The 19,805-nt window shown below is 47.8% G+C and overlaps 1 protein-coding gene and 1 long non-coding RNA gene across 10 annotated transcripts in view; one reads left to right on the forward strand and one right to left on the reverse strand.

Moving 5' to 3' along the window:
* Nucleotides 1-15,201, reverse strand: part of LOC144320784 (uncharacterized) — a 55,238-nt gene extending 40,037 nt beyond the window's left edge. The window contains exon 1 of the long non-coding RNA XR_013386422.1: nt 14,859-15,201. This is a non-coding gene — a long non-coding RNA (uncharacterized LOC144320784). The remainder of the gene's footprint in view (nt 1-14,858) is intronic.
* Nucleotides 1-19,805, forward strand: part of RAD51B (RAD51 paralog B) — a 682,017-nt gene that overhangs the window by 584,138 nt on the left and 78,074 nt on the right. The window contains exon 4 of one of the 9 annotated variants that reach the window (XR_013386419.1): nt 6,699-11,821. The exons of the other annotated variants lie outside the window; for them this stretch is intronic. The gene's annotated coding sequence lies outside the window, so the exon portion shown is untranslated. Of the gene's footprint in view, nt 1-6,698; nt 11,822-19,805 lie in introns of those variants that run through there. 9 annotated transcript variants of the gene reach the window in all.

The raw sequence follows: 19,805 nt of genomic DNA on the forward strand, positions 1-19,805 counted from the left end.
TAGTGAAATGTCCTGAGTGCATCTCACTGATGCAATGCTTTAGTGGCATCTTCCCAGCACTCTCTCCACCCTCTCAGCCCATCCCAATGATTGTGTTTACACCACTGGAGAAATAGCAGACCTTATCCTTTTTTTTTTTTTTAAAGATCTTATTTATTTATTTATTCATGATAGGGGCGGGGAGGGGGGCAGAGACACAGGCAGTGGGAGAAGCAGGCTCTATGCCGGGGACCTGATGTGGGACTCGATCCTGGGACTCCAGGGTCACACCCTGGGCCAAAGGCAGGCACCAAACCGCTGAGCCACTCAGGGATCCCAGCAGACCTTATTCTTAATTGGGATGGCTGATGATGTCTCTTAGTAACCAGCCCAGATGGCTTTGGGTGTCAGGTGATTGTCTGTGCAGGGAAAAGGGCTGGGGACCAGGAAGCTGGAAGGCTAGATGGGGGACACGTGAAAAATATTTTCCTGCTCTATTAGTCTTCTAAGGCTGCCATCACAGAATACCACAGAAAAGCTTAAAGAACAGAAATTTATTTTCTCACAGTTCTGGAGAGTGGAAGTCTAAGATCAAGGTGCCAGTCAGCTTGGTTACTCCCAAAGCCTCTCTCCTTGATTTGCAGATGGGGCCCATGATGCTTCATATGTGTGCACACCTAATATCTCTTCCTCTTCTTATGACACCAGTTTTCTTGGACTAGGATCCTGTTCTTATGACCTCATTCAACCCTAATTACTTCCCTGTAAAGGCCTGTCTCTAGATGCCTGAGTGGCTCAGTGGTTGAGCATTTGCCTTCAGCTCAGGTCATGATCCTGGGGTCCTGGGATTGAGTCCCATATTAGGCTTCTCAGAGAAAGCCTGCTTCTCCCTCTGCCTATGTGTCTGCGTCTCTCTGTGTGTCTCTCATGAATAAATAAATAAAATCTTAAAAAAAATAAAGGCCTATCTCCAAGCACAGATTGGGGGTTAAGACTTCAACATAATGAATTTGATGGTGATGGAATGGGGCACAGTTCAGTCCATAACAGCTGCCATAACTTCTCCTCAACAGATCATCTCCCATCCTCTGATGCTGCCTTTCTGAGCAGGAGAAGTGTAGATACTAGTCACTCTGTACAGTCAGTTTGAGAATGGCTAAGCTAGGTAGGGAAGGTGGCTGAGATAGAACAAAAAGATGGACATTTGGATACATGAAGAGATGGTTGGATGGATAGATGGATGAATAAATGACTTAAGTAGTGTGTTGACGCCACCAGGGCAGCCATCACATTCTACTTCTTTGGGGTTGTAGATTTTTACAGTGCAGGGGTTGTTAACTCAGATGCTCATGTTAGGTAACAGAGGTTGCAAGGGTTGCAAACTCAAATGCTCATGTTAAATAACAGAGTGGCAAAAAGAGGCCAGGTGCATAATAGGGAGTAGTGGGGAAGGTGACAAATCGGTAAGAGAGTGTGCCCTGCCTAAAGGGGCAGTGTATACTCAGTTCCAGCCAATTATTACTTTGTGGGATGGCAGCCTAATGTTGCCAGTATGTGATTTTTCAAGGGAACAAGAAATCTGGATTTTCTGATGGAATCTTCCTTTAAATAAAATTTTAGATTATGGCCATTAATTCAAAAATTGTAAAATACTGTATGAGCCAAATCAGCACATTTACAGCCTGAGTGAACCCTGAAGGCTGCCAGGTTTCCACTCTTGGACTACTGGAAAAGCATCTGTAATGTCATCACATGAGGCTGTAGGTGTAGAGCTCTGGCTCTTGGATACCCTGCCTGAGTTCATATTCCAGCCCACTGCTTACTAGCTCTGCAATCTTGAGCAAGTTACACATGTAACTCAGAGTTGTTGTAATGATAAAATTAGTTAATACAGGTAGGTGCCTAGAATAATGCCTGCTGCTTCATAAGAAAGCAGTAACTAATTAAGTAGTGTCACCAAGAATTTTGGTTTCCTTATTGCAAAATGGTGACAACACTTGCCTTGCCTATCCCCCAAAGGAAAAGAAGAATATGTATGAAAGGGCTTACAAATGTGGGCACATAGCTAAGAAATACACCATGTACTTCTTTTGTAACTATAGCTGGTAAGTGAGGCTCAGCCTTGCTCAGTGCGGGGGTTGGGGGAGGGGGCTGGGAATCCCTATGAAGAGGAGGATAGTGTTAAACAGAACCAGTCCTTCTCTCTTCCAAGAGTTACTTGGCTATTTCGCTATTCTTAGTGTTTGGTGAGGTTTATTATTATTATTATGAAAAGTTTAAACATTGAGAAAAGTAGAGAAAATAGCAAAATGAACACCCAAATACCCTTATCTAGACTTAATTGCTACCATTTGCCCTTTTCATTTCCTATTGGTGAGTGTTCCTTTCAAGGGTGGAATGCAGCAGTAAGGAAATGGGAATGGATGGAGGCATGGTGGTACTGAATGGGAGAGCACGGGGCTTTACCCACCTCAAGGATGCCTTATTTTTGCAAGAAAACAATTCCCAGTCAGATGTAGGTGCCTTCCCTTTTGGATGGAATCCCTGAAAAGGGATTTTTATGCCGGATAGTTTGTTATAGATCATACATTGTTACCACCTTAAAGTGATCTAAACTGGGACACGAATTCTTTTACTATTAATAAGGCTTTCATTTATTGTTATTTCTAAGCTTTTAATTTTCTGCAAAGAAACACATGTTCGTTTATTGCTCACGAAATTGAAAACTGAAATTTTTAGAGACTTTCCATGTGGACATGTCTCTGTCATAAAGAATTCAGGAGTTGAAACTGTGGTAGATCTGAGAGAATAAAATCCGAGTGATAAAAAGAAATGTTGGTCACCAAAAATGAAAGGTTTTAGGAGCAGAAACACTCATATTCAAAGAAAGTATATGCCAATTATAGAGGGCCCTTTCTGTTAAAGCATTTAAAAGAGTCTCTAAGACATATTGCCCCATTTCTCAGCATTAGCTTTTAGGGCATTTGAATGTGAAGGCTTCTCCCTGGAAAGGATGTCTTACAAACGTGAGAGCAACTAAACTTTTCTTTAAAATTCTATTATTCAGACCCTTCATTAATTTAAGCTGACATTCTTTCTCAATCGGGGCCAATCATCAAAGCTTTATTGTATTGAGAACCTTGAATTCGGCAACAAAGAGTGTGGGTTTGGAAGGACACGCAGGGAGGGGGTGGGCGGAGAGCTCCCAAGGCCTGAGGAAGGTGGGGGGAGGAAGGCAGTGGGAGGGAGGGTGACAGGGAAAAGCTGGAGTACTGGGAGGCAGATGGAGGGCAGAGCAGTTAGAAAAGCAGGGTGGGGTGAGGTGGTGTAGACAGTGGACAGAGGGGAGAGGGGCTCAGAGAGTCTATGCTATAAAGCATAGCCTCTGCTCATCAGCCTGCAACTTTGCCCTCACAAAGTTTTCTTTAGAGTAAGGGTTAAAAAAAAAAAAAAAAAAAAAAAGGAATAGAGGAAGAGAAAGCATTTCCTTTTCCTTCATCCAGGTGCCTCTGGATTCTTCTGCTGTGGTACCCTGCCCAGCAACAGGGTGCCTGGCAGGAAGCCCGCCCCACCCCGCAGGCCTGGGGTCACAGTCCTGTCTGGCCCAGGCCTCCCAACAGGGCTCTCTCTTCCTTTCTGGTGTGATTTACTGTGGGATACATGATGCGGGATGTACTAGGTAGAATGTACTGGGTTCATTGTTAAGGCATAAGGCAAGGAAGGAGCTTTTGAAATGTGAGGACATCACAGATGCTTCTTGAGCATCTGTGATTTATAACTAGAGTAAAATAAGATTTGTAAGGTGAACTTTAAAGCCTGAGGGACAACTGGGTTTTTTAATGCATGACTTCAGTAAATAAAGTACTAATTTTGAAAAACCAAGTAGACCCGGGTGGTCTTTTGTCTGCCCTGAAACAGTTCTCAAGGAGACAAGAGACTCAGGTGGGCAGTGGAGTGATGGCCAGCCCCTGGGGCCAGCAGCCCGGCCAAGGCCAGTCCCTAGCCCATTGGCTTCCAGCTGTGTGCCCTCAAAGAAGCCCTGTGACCTCCCTGAGTCACAATTTCCCAATGTGTAAAATGGGTGTAGGAGTAATCTGCCCAGGCTTTACTCCAAGGGGACACGGGGATGCCTATGTAGATGAATGGTTGGTTTCCAGCCTTTGCTGGTGGCCTGAACCTGGGTTAATGCACTGACCCATTCTTGCAGTCGTAAGACTTAAATGAGATCATGCTGTTCCTCAGCTCAAAATTCTGAAGGGACTCTCTTTTCACCTAGACTGAATGTAGAGTCCCTCTGCTGTCCCTCACAACCCGCATGCCCACCAGCACCTGCAGTCCCATCTCCTGTAGCTCACCTGCCTTGACCATCCCATTCTCCATGCCACACCTCTTGGCACCAAGCTCTCTTCCCCTCATGGACTTTGTACGTTGACTCCTTGTAGCAGTCCTGCTCCCCAGACAGTCCCGAAGCTGATGCCCTCGCCAACCTTCCCAGATATTGCCGTGACTCCCTTACCTATAACTTCCTGCCAAAATGTCACCTCTGCATGAGACCTACCTTGTTTACATTTCTGCCCACCCTCCTTATCCCCATCCTGTTCTACTTTGCCTCTCCCAAAGTACTCATCACCATACGACGTAATAAATAACTCATTCTGTTTACCATCCACTGTGTATCTTCCCTACTACAATAAAAGTTTTGGAGGCCAGGCATCTCCGATTGGCTCACTGAATGTCTTAAGCACCAGAGCAGTGTCAAGCACATCAAGGACACTCAGTAAATAGGTTTGATCTTTCTTAGAGGTCCAGGATATAAAACCAATCAAAGAAGGGCTGCTCTAGTTGAAGAGAATATGAGTTCAAAAATCTCTCCGTCCCTGCAGGCTCTCCATGGAATAGTTCTTGCTCCAGTGAACAAATTTGAAAACTGTTGACATTTTTTCTGATACGTAAAGCCAATTTTGAAGCTATAAAGTGCTGTGTAATGTCAGGCCCATGGGCCTGGCAAAACTGTTTGTACACAGCAGGTGTCCAGTTGGTAGAGAGGAAGGGGTCTGGAGGGAGGGGGCAAAGATCCCAGAACTGGATCCTTGCTGTCAGGCACCACTTAGCAAAGCCTGGCCCATCTACCCTCTCTTTCTTCCACACAGCATGACTATAGTAATTTTAGGATGGAAAACATGGATAAGGACTTTGTTGAGCAGCTACTATATGCTAGGCAGTGTCTGCTCCCAGTTCACTACATAAGTAATCTCATGAAATTGTCAGCCCTTTCACCATTGTCTCTCCAGGATCTGATACCTGGCCTGGCACATACAAGGTGCTCAATAAATGTTTGCTTATTTCCTTGACAACCCTCTGAGGCAGGTACCATTAACCCCATCTCACAAGTGAGGGACCAAAGTTCAGGTTAGTTAGCTTATTTAATATCATACAACTAGAGAGTGGCAGAGCAAGGATTTTAATTCTACCCAGACAAGCTCCAGCCACTCTGGTTCTGAGAGACAGTTTGGGTCAGACCATCCCCCTGGGCTTCCCTCAAGCAGATCTCTCTCCTGGCAACACCAGGGGATCAGAGAAGGGGTGTTTCTTTTTTTCCTTTCTCTTCTCCACCTGAGTTCACTTCTCCCTTCATTCAGTTACCACCTGGAGGGGTCTCCTGACACCTTTTGATTAATGGGCCTGCCTTTCCCACCCTCCTTGGCTGAGTAACTCCAGAGTTAGCAAGCAGTTCATCTTGAATCACAAATCAAGTTCTGAAAGACATTGCAATTTTGTGCTCAAGATCTCTCTAGAATTCAAATTCTTCGAGATGGTCATTTGCTTATGAGTGGAATGATGGATTCTTCAAGTTTCTCCCTTTAAGAAAATCTGGATGTGTCTCCAGCCCCGCCCCCCTCCCAAACTAGCCCTAGTTAGTTCATTTAATGTAGCTGGAATTCCCCCAAGGACCCCAACTCAGTTTTCACTCTGGCTACTTAACATGCATGTTCATTGTGCCTTCCATATACACACTCTTAGCTGGGATTTTCTTTCTTAACCATTCTTAGCATGCCAACTATTTACACCACATCGGGGCAAAGCAACTTAATATATGCCCAAACCAATTTTATCTGAGGGACAGCCTCTGAATCCCTAGCTCCCAGAACATTAGCTCCAGGGGGAAGTATCTCCATAAATCTGATGTTTTGTGCCAGATTAAAATCTCTCTTGGAAACTTCTGGTTTATTTCAGAGACAATGATGAACTCTAGATGTCATGCAGGTTTTCATTTTCTGGGTGCTTTTTATTTCATCTAGAACCAACAGTGACCTTTAGAATGTGCTACTCCCTGTCAGATACTCTTTCTGTAGGTTTTATGTTCAAAGACTCTAGATTGGAGATGCTCGGGGTTGTGCTGGGTATCAGAAACGACCAATTCCACCAGTATTTCTCTATTAGTAAAAGGCTGGCAGGGCAGCCCGGGTGGCCCAGCGGTTTAGTGCTGCCTTCAGCCCAGGGTGTGATCCTGGAGACCGGGGATCAAGTCCCACATCGGGCTCCCAGCATGGAGCCTGCTTCTCCCTCTGCCTGTGTCTCTGCCTCTCTCTCTGTGTCTGTCATGAATAAATAAATAAAATCTTTAAAAAAAAAAAAAAAAAAAGGCTGGCATAGTTCTCCAGCTGTGTGGGACTGCCCTGTGTACCAGCGGGCATTTGTCCTTCCTGCCCCATCCACAGAATGTGAGGTGTGGCCCCCAGTGCCTGGAAGAACCAGAAGTGCCTGAAGCGATATTCCAAGTACCCGTGATTGGAAGTACCAGGGAGAGTATCTCTGAAAGATGGTGACTGGGGGCAGATACCATTATGTGGTAAGGGGACGAACCTATCCCCAGGGTAAGTTGCCTCCTACCCTTGTAGCCTTCAAAGACCTTCGTTTGCTTTCAAATCGGGTCTTTATAAATATGATTTTAATCTCTGATTTCTCCCATATAAAACTGGCTGTAGGGGGCAGCCCGGGCGGCTCAGCGGTTTAGTGCCGCCTTCAGCCCCAGGGCGTGATCCTGGAGTCCCTGGATCCAGTCCCAGGTCGGGCTCCCTGCATGGAGCCTGCTTCTCCCTCTGCCTGTGTCTCTGCCTCTTTCTCTCTGTGTCTCTCATGAATAAGTAAATAAAATCTTAAACAAAACAAAACAAAACAAAAAACTGGGCAGTAGAAGGGGAGAGGAGGAACTATCCTCCTAAGAAGGGTTTTGTTCTCTGGAATGACTTTGGACTCTTTTTCAAGTTCATGATTGAGAGGGTTTCCTAGATGTAAGTTCCCAAGCCCAGTGATTAGAGTCTGGGATAGTAAGAGACAGAAACAGGGACAGTAACAAATGGAATCACCAGGACCCAACCATTGGGCTGCGACTGGTGTGTCTTCTCCCAACTGCACCCCTCATCAGTCCTAACTTGTTTGTCGATCCCTGAGTCCTGTCTCTCTCCTGCCCCCACAATTTCTAGAAATACTAACAGCTTCTGCAAGGTGAATGGCCAGAGTCAGGATCCTCTGGGAGGCAGGGATTCTGTAACTCCCCAGACCCTGCATGAGCGTGAGTATAAGGAATCACCATCCAGAGAGGCTTTCAGATGGACCACTGTGTCTGCTCTTCTTGTCCTGCTTATTTCTCTTGGGCATGATTAACCACACATGCCAACGCCCCGGCTCACGGGCCATCTCTTCCAGCCCTGCGTCCTGCCCGCCTGCCTGTCTTGCTGGGGTAGTGCTCCGTGCAGCTCTCAGCACATCCTGTTTGTTCAGTCCCCTTTGTCTTCCACTGGAGCAACAGGGAGAAAGGATTCCTCTGAGCCCCTTGGATTTGGGCTTTGAAATCAGATCCTGGCACACCTGATTACACTCAATAGCTGGAAATGGTAAGGATGTCCGATGGGCAGAGGGCTCCTGTTTTAAGCTCTGCACACCAGGAAGGCAGGGGCTGGATCTCCTCCTCAGGACCGCACTGGAGGGGGCAGGATGCTCTGGCAGGAAAAAGCAAACAGTGTAGCTGAAGGGAAATTCACTTGAAAAAGAACTTGGGGCAGTGTCCATTAAGGGGCGTATCAGCTGTCCCCGAGGACACAAAATGGGGCTTAGACTCCTTCCTCTCTGCTCACACTTCCCTAGATGGGAAACGTTCTGTTCCAGGAACTGTGTGCCCCAGGGCTGGGAGGGTCAAGCTCTGTCCTGCTTTTTCTGTAGAGGTGTGGCCTTGGAGTCCTTGGCAAAGGGAATAAAAAACGAGCAGCTTACATGCCACCACAGTGGGAAGCTCAGAAGCTCATAGTCTTGCAAGGACTTCTCAGCCTCCATGTACCACGAAACTTTCCCACAGAGATTGACAAGTCACTGAGACTATTTCACATGTACAAAAAAGCATAAAGAGCTTCCTTATATCAACACCCAGCTTAAGAAATGAAATGTCACCAACTCAGTTAAAGCCTCTGGGGTCCTCCCCAAACCTATGCTCTTCCCTGCCTCTCCAGCAACAACCTCTCAGCCATTCTAGGCCTTTCTTACATGTTCCAGGGACGTGTGCAGCCCTCTTTGTGGGATCTGGCCATATTCCCCAGATATGCCACTCGTCTTCATGCCTTTGGGCCAATACTGCTGCTGTGCTCACTTATCTGTGATGCTTGTCCCTGCCTCAATCTTCCTTCAACCCTGGGCTCAGATGTCACCAACGTTGGGGTGGGGGGGGGGGGCATTCCCTATCACCTCAGGCTCTGATTCCTGGTACTCCATGGCCCTCGGACTGAGCACATGCACCATGGCCATGATGCTCGCCATATGTCCACCCAACTTCCACACGGGGCTGCAAATGCAGTCAGGACAGGTGCTGGTCACCTCTGGCTACTCCAGCCAGTGGCCTGGCCCATTGCATGCTGGCTCAGGGCAGGCCCAGTGGGGTAAGTGAGTGAATGCCCTGATGAATGACAGCTCAGTTATCAGAGTTCCAACTTTCTATCCCAGTTAACGTGAGGAAGTCCCCATGGCCCCCGTTCCTTCGAGAGACATTTTTCTACTCAAAGTCCTGTATCTCCTCTGTCCTGGAAGCACAAAACTCTTAAGTCTCTTCATATTCCTCAAATGAAGTTGGAATGAATATAATGGGGCATGAACTTTCTTCCCTCATGACTTTAACAAACAATAGTTTCAAATAGAACCCAGGGTGGGCTTCATGCAGGCCTCGAACATCTTTTTCTAGGTACCTTGTCACTTGTGTTCTTTGTCTTCTCCCAACCTGTAGAAATTCTTAAAGACAGGGAAATGTACAAACCTATTAATCTTGCTTAGAAAATCCAGCTCACTGCCACAGAAACAAAATATTGAGAAACAACAGTCTGGATAGAAAGATTTTCTCACCCACACCCATTGTTCTCTGCTACAACACTTGGTTGCTGCTGCAAAGACTCAGCTTTAGTCATGGGATTTTAGGAGATGTGCCTTAGAAGCGGGATCAAGAAAAAGCCTGAAAGTAATCTGTACCCTAAACCAACCTGGAGCCCTGGCACTGAGAATGGGCCCACAGGTCTGCCCAGGAAGGACATGTAGAGAGAGGCTAAGACCAGGGGCTGGGGTGTGTGTGTGGAGCACAAAGGTCAGATTTTCTCTTACCTTTTTTTTTTTTTCTTTTACATTTGAAGTTTTTATCTCATAACACAAAACATGATCTGAGGTGATTAGTACACTCACAATGTTATGCAACCACCACCAATATCTGACACTTTTATCACCCCAGAAGGAAACTTCATACCCATTACTGAGTGCTTGCCAATCCTCCCACCTCTGCTCAGCTCCTAGAAACTACCAGTCTGCACTCTGTCTCTATGGATTTATCTATTCTGGATATTTCAGGTAAATAAAAACATACTGTATGTGACCTTTTGTGTCTGGCTTCTTTCACCAGCATATTTCTGAGGTTCCTCCATCTTGTAGCATAGTTCAGTACCTGGCTGAGTAATATTCCATTGTATGGATATATCTCGCGTTTTGCTTATCCATTCATCCACAGGTGGATTATCTGGGCTCTTTGCACCTTTTTTGGCTGTTATGAATAGTGCTGCTGTGAACTCGTGTGTACATGTATCTATTTGAGTAACTGTTTTCAATTCATAGGAGTAGAATTGCTGGGTCATAGAGTAATCTATATTTAACTTTTTCAGGAACTGCCATACTGTTTTCCTAAATGGGTGAACTATTTTACATCCCCACCAGCAATGTACAGGCACAGGTCAGATTTGTATCCTCATGGGAATTCACAATGTTCTCAAGACTGTGGGGTCATATTGACTTTCCACCTTTAGCTAGATTCTCGTAAACATGAGGGATTCTGTTAGCATGTGATCCAATGTTTAGAGCTCCCATATTCATGAAAGCTGAACTCTGCTCATGCCACCCATTACCATCTGTGAACCAGAAAGAGGAGGAACACCTTTAAAGAGAAAGCGACAAAAGCAAAGTTATTCATAGTAACTGCAGAGGAGAAAGGCCAGGTCATCAGCAGAGCCCCACTGAACTAGCCTGGTCAGAGGAAAGGGGCATAGAGCTGGTTTAGTTCTTGAAACCACTCAGAGGGAGTCAAAGCATATGTTAAATCTATATATAAGTATCATTTGATTGGAAGAATTAAAAAAACACCCTGCTATATGATGATCTTTCTTCTTCTTGCACAGCCTGATAGCGGAAGCATCAGCAATTTGGAAAGAAGGCCTTCCAAAGAGAGAGGCCTTGGAAGCCCTGAGACAATGTCCTTTCTGTTAGGCATGGACCTTTATGGCTGAATATGGGCTAAAACAGGAAAGAGAGCATGGAGGATCTCTCAGAGCATGGCCCTGTGAAGGGAGGATGGCCAGAGGAGGCTTTTAAGAAAAGAGAGGGTTAGGGTCTCCTGGACACTTTCTGTGAGTGGAAGGCCTCGGGAAGATGGCAAGGGGAAAAGAAGAAGGGGAAGAGTATGAGCACCGGAAGAAAAAATGCTTCCAGTGGGGTTGGCAGGAAGAGAGACTCAACACACCATTTGAAAGTAGGTCTTCACAGCTCTCTTGTAAGCCTTTCAGGGGCTTTTTTTTTTTTTTTTTTTTCCTTTCAGGGGCTTTGAAACCCCAGTGTGTCTGGCTAAGAACAGGAACCCCTGGAACGCAGTTCTGATTTTAGTGCTGCCCTTGAATGCAGCGATGTCTCAGTTTTTCACAGGGCAGGAGGAACTTATCTTCACTACCCTCCAGGAACCAAAGAATGAACAGCCAGATTACCTTTTGAAGATGGACCACACCCCTTTCTTGGGGCTAAGGGGAGAACCATGGAAATGAGTGATCCTCCTCACCAGCCACAAGTGAGAGCTTTTGTCTTGATTCTTTTTTTTTTTTTTTTGTCTTGATTCTTTAGTCATAATCCAGCAGGACATTTTACAGGGCAGATGGATGTGGTGGGCAAAATGGCAGCCTCCAGAAGATATGTCCACATTCCAACCCCTGGAACCTGTGAATGTGAACTTCTTTGGAATACGGTCTTTGCAAATGTAATTAAGTGAAGGATCTTGAGATAAGATCATCCTGGGTTACTTACTTAGGTGGGCTCTAAATCCAATGACAAGTGTCCTTATAAGAGAAACAGGAAAAAGAGGAGGCCATTTGAGCATAGAGGCAGAGAATGGAGTTATGCAGCCCCAAGCCCAGGAATGACTGGAGCTATCAGAGGCTGGAAGAAGCAGAGACATGTTCTCCTCAAGAGCCTTCAGGGGAGCATGGCCCTGCCAACATCTTGATTTTGGACTTCTGGCTTCTACAGCTGTGGTGGAATAAATTTGTTTTAAGATGCTGGGTTTGTGATGATTTGTTGTAGCCACCTTAGAAAACTAATACAATGAGGTTGCACAGAGCGATGATGTGACAGGAGAGAGAGAATCTAGAAAACCAAGTCTAATGCCTGAACTTAGGGCTGGTATCCAAGGCGAACTTTGTCAACTTTGTGCTGTGGGTCTGTTTTCCTCAAGAGGTCCTCATGTTGTCACTCCTCACAGCTGAGAGCAGGGCCCACAGCTCCCTCAAGGATGCTACTCAGGATCAGAGGAAGTCAGATCAGGCCCTCACACCTATTTGAAATGGTGGTGATCATAATGACCATAGTCTATAGAATTCTTAATATGTGCTATGTAATTTACATACTTATCTTGTTTGATCCTCAAAACCATTCTATGAGATTAGCATTCTCATCCCCATCTTACAGATGAGCCAACTGAGGCTCTGAGAGGTCATATGGCCTGTTCAAGGTCATAGAGGGAATGATGATGGCACCAGACCTGTGCTGAATCCACAGCATTACAGAAGATTCGAGCCTCACAAAGACGGGTGTTCCAGCACCCCACAATATCCCACAATGCCTTGCTGGCTGATGAGAAAGAAGTGTTTATTTTCTAAATATTAACACCATTGACACTACAGTTTGGGTAAGGATCTGGTTAGACCCTGCTAACAGCAGATGGACGGCAAAACATCCACATTCCAGGAAAATCTAGTCCCAACCGATACTGATCGAGAAAGGTCCTCTCAGCCCCAAGGCCTTTCTCTCTCCTTGGCCATGCTGGGGCAAAAGGTGAAACCCCTAATCAAGTGGCCTCTCCCTGTGAAAGGCTGGACAGTCCACAACCAGAACCCATCTGGCATAACTCTCTCTCCCCATCGCCAGGAGAAGAGAGCAAGCTGCCTAGAGAGAAAGGCTCTGAGAAAGCCCAGTCCTGGGCACACCGACACTGTCTGGGGCCCTCTCTTCATCAGGATGGACTCAGGCAGGCCCAACACCTGGAGTCCCTGTGCCTTTCACAGAGTCACAGGCAGAGTTTTGGAGAGGTCTGGGCTGACCTCTCTCTGGCCCCCGCTTAGGCTAAGGCGTGGCTAAACGGGCAGCTTCTTCCCTGTCCTCCCAGCATTCTGAGTTGGAGGGAGTGCAGGAGCAGAGAGGCGACCCGAGGGCCTGCCAGATTTCCTCCTACGCAGACCTCTGTGCAAGATAAAGTCAGGCGAGGCTGTGCCACAGGACGACAGCATAATAAATCCCCTCCGGCCTCCTCCCGGGCCCATTGTTCCTAGTGCAGCCCTTGTTTTGAGTACGATCAAAAGGAAGGAAGAGCACTGTGCTATCAGGCTGGGGAAGAAGGATGCTCTCCTGACCGCCCCTGTTGCCCTTGGCCACCCTCATTTTAAATATGAGGAAACCGAAGGGCAACATGCAGCCTAACCCCATCCCTGTGTGAGGCTCAGCGCACCATTCCGAGGCCCCCGGCCCTCTGGTGAGGCAGGGATCCTGCCCAAACTTGACGACAGCCACCGGGGTGGGTCACCAGGCCGTGTCCTTTCGCCCTGGGCAGGGGGCTGGGAGGCCCGGGCTCAGGGTCAGCAGCCGTGTGGGGAGGGCGCTGGAAGTGGGCCCTGGAGTGGCCGCTCAGCTGTTGTTTACCCCTTGGGCTGAGAACTGAGGCCAGAAGGCCACAGCCATTGGAAATAATAGGCCCTCAAAGGAACTTCCCGAATGCGGCTGGCCTGGTGCCTGAGGCTCAAGACTGCGAATAGCTTGGTTCTTGGGAAGCTGGTGTCCTGGGGCCTCGCAGCCTCTCCTGCACAGAGCCAGGTCCACGCACGGGCTCGGGCTCGGGCTCGGGGTGCACACCTCAGCCCCCGCAGCTGGATTCCTGTGAGGAACTGGGGCAGAACCACCAGCTTCCCTGAGGCAGGAAGGGCGGAGCTGAGGGTTGCTCCTGAAGCCTGCAGGCTCAGGGGGTCCTCGGCCTCTCTCTCACGTCCGCCCTGCCCAACGCCCAGCCTGATTCCCCAGGTGCCCAGCTGCGGTGGCCCGGTCACCTCTGTCTGGGCCGGAGGCCACGTCTGAGCAACAAAGGCGCCTCAATGGGGGAGGATGTCAATGTGCTTCCTCAACCAGAAAGGAGGTTTGAGTTCGGCCGAAGCAGCCCAAGCAAACAAGCAGAAGCCTGTCAATCGAAAGATGGGGGCTGCTGGGAGATCACAGGACAACAAAATGAGAACCATTATCAGTCTCGTCCCAGCCTAAGGAGGGGAGAGCCTTTGAAGCCTCAGACAGGCCGAACAGAACTTTCCACCTGAGAGGCGCTGGAGATGGGAGGTCAGGCTGCACACAGCCCCCATGAGAACTGATCAAAGCCTGCTGCGGAGGGAGGGGACCTACAGCTGCAGCCCTGCTCCCCCCACGGGCCGCCCAGGGCTTTCTGAAGGCAACCAGGCTGCCCTTTCGAGGGCCTGTGGGAAAACCCAGCCCAGATGCACGGTGCAGCCACCCTCCCACCCCGCCTCAGCGCCGCTGGGAGAGGGGAGAGAACCCCCTCAGTGGTCCTGAAAAGAAGAGGGAGGGAATGGAAGCACATGGAAAATGCTAAGACCACCCACCTGATGAGGGCCTACCTTTTGGGAAGCAATAACTCCTGGCTTCCCTGGTGCCCCTCTGAAAGAACAAACCGACTGAACAGGCCTCCTCGAAGCTACGCACTCCCAGGGATCTGTGGGATGCCCGGCCCCTCGGGAGCTTAATTTAATCTGTGTTGGCCTCTCGGTGCCTTTTTGGGGCTTCCTTGATATCCCCTCTCCTCCCTGGCAACCAGAGAAATGGCAAGAAGCCTCATTCAGGGCTCACAGGGTCCTGTGTGGATGCCTCCAGTGCTTCTCTCAGACTGGACAGCAGGATCTGCCAGCCAACACTCTAGGGTCATCTTCCACGCTGGATCCAGGAGGCGAGAGAACCTCTGAAAACGTTCCCCTTGGGTCCTGCCTGAACTGGATGGCCTCAGCCCACCCTGCTGGCCTCGAGCCCCTTCCCTCCTGCCCAGAGCTCACCTTCCAAGGACTGGGGCTTCACAGAGCCTGTGAAGTGGGTGCAAAAAAATCCAAAGCCATTTCCACTGTGCTCTCCTTCTCAAAGGGATGGGAATGTTCTTTTCTTCTCTCTCCTGGGAGTGGGTCTGAAGGGAGGGTGAAGGGGGATATTAATGTGGAGGCCTGGGAGGGATTTGGGTAAAGGGGGAATGACTAGAGGAAATGGAAGCACTGGGGGAACTGAGATGAGAATGTTCCAGAACTGCTGGTTTAGCTAGCTGGCATTCTTTCCAAAATGGATGAATAAGGACTAGAGAGAGGGCCTCAGGGTAGACTGGACAGAAACGAAGGTAAAGGCATTTCCTCTCCCTCTTCTCAGGGGCCAGATCCTAAAGAGGGGGTGGACAACCAGGAATTACTGACCTGCCACCCACTACTCACTGTGAGATTTATATCTTTTTATTACTTTGCCCGGAGAGATGGATGGGATTATCTCCATTTTACAGGTGATGAAACAGAGATTCCAAGAATTGATCAAGGCTCTCCGAGGACCACATGGAACTGCTGGGCTGGAACTCAATCCCCAGGCGGCCTGGCTCCAGAGTTCATAACCTTCCCCACTCTTCCAGGCCTGCCCTGCCTCCAGGGGCTAGGCATATGGTGGTAGATGCTTTGGAAATATTTGTTAAATTGAACTGAACTGAGCGGCTGAACACACACAGGCCTCTTTCACCCTGACTAAGAGGAATCCTTTGAGGGTCCGGGTTATGGAAAGAAATTCTCTGAGGCACCAAATAAAATCCTTCTCTGAGGTGCAAGGAGGCCTTTTTTGAAATTAATACCTAATAAAGTTTACACAGACCCCCAAAAGGAAAAACAGAAGGGAACTGGAACAATAAAAAAGCAAAGTAGGTAGATAATAAAACTTCAGAGTGTTGTCTTTCATCCAGGAAGCACAAAGCATTCACAGGCTCTAATTACACCTTCATCCCCATGGCCCTTTCTGAAGTTGGTAGGCGCATGTTAACAGTACCCCTCCTTTTAGGCATGGATAGGTTTGGGTACCAAAAGCTTATGCAATTCTCCCCAAGGTGAATAGAACATGGCCTCATTCCCTAAACCTGTGTGTTGGAGGCCACTTCCAGCTGTGTTTGCTGACTCAGCAAATAAAACCAAGTTTTCTGAGAGGTTCGAGGGGTGGGGGTGGGAATGAGAAGGTCTAGGAATGAGAGGGGCAAAGCTGAGGAATTAGACCTCACTCAGGCCTGCACACAGTATAAATCCCCCCTTGTTGACCGTTCTTTATTATGCACGTTCTTTAATTTAGGCTCATGTTCATTGTGTAATTTGGTGGGTGCCAATGTGTAGGACAGTAAGCCCCTCTGATGAAGGCGACAGGAAGGTGATGTCTGGGCTGACACACACCCAGGAGTTCTTGGGGGGGGGGGTGGAAATTGCTCCTATGTCCTATGGACACACTGGATGTTGAGGCTCAGACAACTGGAGATGGGTAAGGGGACTTAATTGCAAATCTTTTTTTTTTTTTTTTTGGCTGGTTCATGTCCAATCATGTCATTTCTTGGCTTTAATAATATAATAATAATAATAATTGCACATGCCTTTTTAATAGTTCTCCACTGCCAAATAGTGAAATAGTGTTAGGCACAAATTCCTTCACTAGACCCTGAAGTCCTTTTCTAGTATGACTCCATCTGGGACCCCAGTCTTATTTCTTGTTCCCTCTTCTAACTTCTGTGCAATGGTTCCCAATTTGTGAGCTGCAGACCTGTGGGCAGGAGTATAGAGTTTTAGCAAGGGGTCCCTAACTCTGTACGCCACACCAAATATGGGTTATAGTCCAAATCAATAGTATATGAAAGTGTGTAATTTGTGTAATTTAAAAGGGTTGTCAAATTTCTCCCAGTTCTTTGTCATTGTGTGCGTTCTTGGGTACTAAAGTTCAACAATTATTAGAAGAAAGGGCCTGCATTATGGTAATGGTTTTCAAACTGGGGTCCAAGGAACCCCTCAGAGAGCCCCTGATGTAGAGCTAGGGGAGGGATTGGGATGGAGCCAGAGCAGATGGGACCACACTCCACCACCCCCACTGCCACCACCCCCACCCCCAACATACACACACACACACAACTAACTCATCCCCTCCCCTTGCAACCATCTCTGCTTTTATCAATTTTGCACACTGGCTTTCTAGTAAGATTTTATTTGAAAAACAGACTGCTGGGGAAGAGAGGGGTGGAGTTTATAGGCAGTGGCCAAGGACAAAGTACACATACTTCTAGACAGCCCCTCGCCACTGTTCAGTGGAGCGGTGAGAAATTGGTCACGACCCCGTGTGTGCCTACCATGAGTCAACTGTGGTGTATAAATGATGCAAGAGGAGGCATTCCCCCTGTCTAGTCCCATGGAGGAGGCACCCAAGCTTGTTCATTTCTTAGATACATTAAGTCCGTCTGGCTCTTGGACAGAAAAAATGAAGTTGTACAGTAGTCGGTCCCATTGTCAATGCAGACAGTGTCCCCTTTGCAATGTAATGCGACCTTTACTGCTGTCCAAGGAGGGGAGGAGAATCCTCTGTATACCAGCTCTTCTTGTGCACCAAAGTTCCTAGAGGGGTAGTGGTCACTTGGGGCCTATTTTCATCTCCTTAAATTTCTACCCAGATTTGTCTTTGCTCATTTGGCTGGTGCCTGCCACCCAGGCCTTGCCCTCAAGTAGCTTGGGTGTAGGCCTGGAATACTGGGAGCAGGAAGAAGTGGAAAAGCAGGACCCTGAGAGACTTCTGGAAATTCTTCAGCTGAGTGACCATCCATCCTCTCAGCCTGGTTTCAGACAGAACAACAAATAAAGAAATGCCCTGAACAATCCAGAACAGTGCTCATTAGCATGGGAGACTATGGCAGGAGACCCAAAGGGATGCCTTTGTCCCTGCTTTTCACTCCACCATCCACAGATGCCTTTAAAAGCCACCTTCCCAACACTCGAACTCAGGGAAAATGCTACAAAAGGGATGGCAGGACTCTCTTTACATGAATGGCCTGCTAGAGGCAAGTGAGAAACAATAGCAAGCAGACCCAGGCCTGTCACAGCTATGATTGAACCAGTTGGAATGTGGTTCTGTGTGTGTGTGCACATGCGCATGTGTGCACTTCAGACTATAAATATGGCTCTGGGTTCCTGTTTGCTGGGGGGAGTCTGAGGGGGCACAAAGCTCTGTGTGTATCAGAGGACTTCAGGGAGCACCCACACACCTAAATGCTCAAATTTACAGATGGAGGGAGTGGGGAATCAAGGGGAAGTTTTGAGAATGGGAGTGTGTCTGTGGATGAGCACAGACCTCTGTTCATGTGTGTTGGGGGAAACAGGGAATTTTGTGTCTGGGTAAGTGCATACATATGGCATGTGTGCATGCGTTCAAGTGTGCGAAGAGGTAGCTGAAAGAAAGTTTCAAGAGTCTATGAAAATTCTCAGTTAGAAAAATATCTTGGCAATTCCCCATACCACAGGTTGGTACACATTCAATGCTTGTGAAGTTCATTTCCTGTACTAGTTACCAGCCCTTGTGCATACAGGACATGAAATGTGATTTAGAGCAAAAACTCCAGGTATCAGAGGTGAGCTGTGGGACAGTGTATTTTGAGGGGCGGGGGTGGGCAGCAGAGTGGAGGGGAGTCACCACCCTGTGTCTTTTAAAGGACTATTGAAATCAATTTTTAATAGTAACCCAGAATTCCCACCCTGGTATGCTTGGGAGAGAGAGAGAGAAGGTAGAGATCTAATTTTTAAAATTCTGTCCTTCATTGCTCTGAAGCCATGTTAGTGCCCGATCTGCTCGTCCAATAGCAGCTGGACATCCCTGTGTGTGTATGTGTTTTTAAACTTGTCTGGCTTGTTCCACTCTGAGCTTTAGTTTGTGAGCCTGGCCTCAGGAAGTGTTTATGAGCTTTTTCACGCTGTTTTCTTTTGAGTTGCTTTTGTTTGGTGGCATGGAAGGGGAGAGCTTGACTTAGGCACTTCAGATCATACAGGGTCCTCCGACCGGCATCCACAGTGAAGCTGGGAAGTTTGACCCAACATCACCATGGCATGCATATGAGCAGACATTGCTGAACACTTCAGTATGGGGAGAAACCACACTCTATAAACAAACTCCTTGGCATGCGACCTCCTCAGAGTCTATCTTGCCAGTATATTCATTCATGTGACACCCAGATCATAAATGCTCAGTGGCCGCTAATTAACCATGGTGCATTCTAGTCCAACCAAGGGACCAAAGTCAACAGAACCCCCATTGTTCTTCAGCATAGCACAGTACCTTGCTGGATCAGGTGTCCTGAACACACACGGCTCCTGATACACCTGCATGAGAGTCACGAGCCTCTGTTCTTCCTCTAGTCTAGACTCCAGGAAGAGTAGAAAAATCTCCTGGATGTCAGGTTCCATGAAGCAGAGCCCAAACCTATCAGGAGGCCAAGTCTAGACAAAACAGAGCTCTGCAGATCACACCCTCAACCTTTGATGCTTGTGGAAGGAAAAGAGTACCAATCAAGGAGTGTGCCAGAAGGCTCACTGGGAGGTAGAGGCGAGAAGAGCCATACCTTGTCCTCTATCAGGCCAATGTCTAAGCCCCACTTAAAGCTGTTTCTGAACGCGGCATTCCTACGCGGGCGTGCTGCCGATGGGGTCATGTCCCAGGCTTTGCCTGGGTCTGATGCAGGACTTCAGTTGTTTATGGTGATAGGAGTTTGCTTGATATTCCATCCCCACTTAGTTGGCATCCCTCCATCACCCTCAAGCAATTCACAATATCTCATCCTAGGAGACCTCTGAACAATAGCAGAACTGGAAAGATTGGGACCTATGACTCCTCAGTGAATTCTGAAACTCCTTTGAAGCGATGCCTAAAGTTCAGGGAGAAGCTTGCCAAGGAAAAAAGACCTTGAGGCAGCA

The sequence above is a fragment of the Canis aureus genome, chromosome 9 (assembly GCF_053574225.1).
Source record: "Canis aureus isolate CA01 chromosome 9, VMU_Caureus_v.1.0, whole genome shotgun sequence".
Classification (NCBI taxonomy): Eukaryota; Metazoa; Chordata; class Mammalia; order Carnivora; family Canidae; genus Canis; species Canis aureus.